Here is a 1,847-nt window from a genome sequence, read left to right on the forward strand (position 1 = left end):
CACCGTTGGGCTGAGCAGGGCCGTATGCTTATGGGATGAAGGGTGCACCATGATGTGGAAGGTTGCCAAGCTCAGGAACACAAAGAAAATGACAGGGAATTGGTCTTCACATGCACCTCCGAAAAGCTTACAAAGGAAAGAGAGGCCAGAGTTCATTCGAACTCCTTTAATCCTTGTACTTGGAGGCAGGCACAGGCAGATCTCTGAATTCGTGGCCTGTCTGATCTACATGGCAACTTCCAGGCCAGCCGGAGCTACTTAGACTGTACCTTAATAATAATAACACAGGAAGGAAGGAAGAAAAGTCTGGGTATGGTGGCACACACCTGTGATTCCAGCACTCTTGGAGACTGAGACAAGATGATTAGATATTAGTTCTAGGTCTATCTCCAGAACTCTTTCTAAGGGAATAAAACACTCCAACCTAGTAACCTAAATGAAAGAAATCTGTTTTTCTAAGGCCTTACACTTTATTTAGTTTGGTCTCTAGCTACAGGGTCCCCTGGTGCAGGGCCAGCCAGTGTAAAACATTTTGGAATCTATCCTTTATGGTATTATTTACAACAGGCAATTTTGTTACCAAAAGAAAGATATCACAGTCATCTGGATCCATTTTTAAGTTACCTGTCCTCACCCACACGCTTCACTCTGCTTAGTCTCAGGAAGGGCCCCAAAGGCTCTATAGTTTGTGAATTTTTCCATCCATAGCTAATCCATGAACCTGGAGCTGGCTGTTAAGATGAAAAAACTGAGACTACTAAGAGCAGGCACCTGTCCAAGCAAGGAATGATGGCACACACTGTAATCCCAGCACTCAGGAGGCAAAGGCAAGTGAATTTTGTAAGTTTGAGGTCAGGCAGGTCTACATACTAAGCTCCAGAACAGCCAAGGATGAGACCTTAGGGGAGTGGGGGCTGGGGGAGACAACAACGACACACTAGCCCAAGATCGTTTGTTAATTCCTTTGCTTAACTACCTAGTCAGAAAGCATTACCTGAAATCAGGCATGATGGTGGACCCTCTAATCCTAGCACTCCAAGGGCTGAGGCAGGAGAATTGCCACAAGTCTTGAATTGACAAAATCCTGCTGAGAGAGAGAGAGAGAGAGAATGAGAACAGAGGCATGGTAATATAAACCTGAAATCCCAGCATTTAGGAAAGGGATACAGGAAGATCAGGAGTTCAAGGCCAGCCTTAGCTACAGTAAGTTCAAAGTCAGCTTGGCCTATATGAGATGCTTACTCAAACACACACAAATCCAAGCCCTGAGCTAGCAGCAAAGGATTAAAAACATGGGCAGGGGTGATAGCTCAATGGGCAAAATGCTTTCTTTCCAAGTATGAGGACCTGCATTTGATGCCCTCCAGACCCATATAAAAACATCTGGGCATGATGGTATTGAAATAGGTAGCTTCCTAGAGTTCCCTGGCCAGCCAGCATGGCTTTAGTTAGTTCCAAGCCAGTAAGAGATGTAAGAGACCCTGTTTCAAAAGGATAAAAAAAAAGGTATCATTCACATGCACGTGTACACCATATACATAAGGATAAAAATACGTGTGTGTGAGTGTGTGTGTGTGTGTGGTTTAAAACATAATAATGCCAAAGAAGCAACTCAGAGACAGACCTTAACCTAGGATATACTCGAGGTCCCCAGGTTTGATACTCAGTACCACAAAACCAAATGAGAACACAGAAGTGTCTGCTTCTATCCTAAGCACTCTCAGGTAACTGTGGGAAGGAGGAACCAAGAATGATGATCGGGGCCATGAGGTGACTTTCATGGGACCTAAGTACTCCCGCCTCTCTGAGCACCTTCCTCTGTTGAAATGTCAGTCAGGTGTAGTGAT

This window comes from Mesocricetus auratus, unplaced genomic scaffold, assembly GCF_017639785.1.
Source record: "Mesocricetus auratus isolate SY011 unplaced genomic scaffold, BCM_Maur_2.0 Super-Scaffold_4256, whole genome shotgun sequence".
Lineage (NCBI taxonomy): Eukaryota > Metazoa > Chordata > Mammalia > Rodentia > Cricetidae > Mesocricetus > Mesocricetus auratus.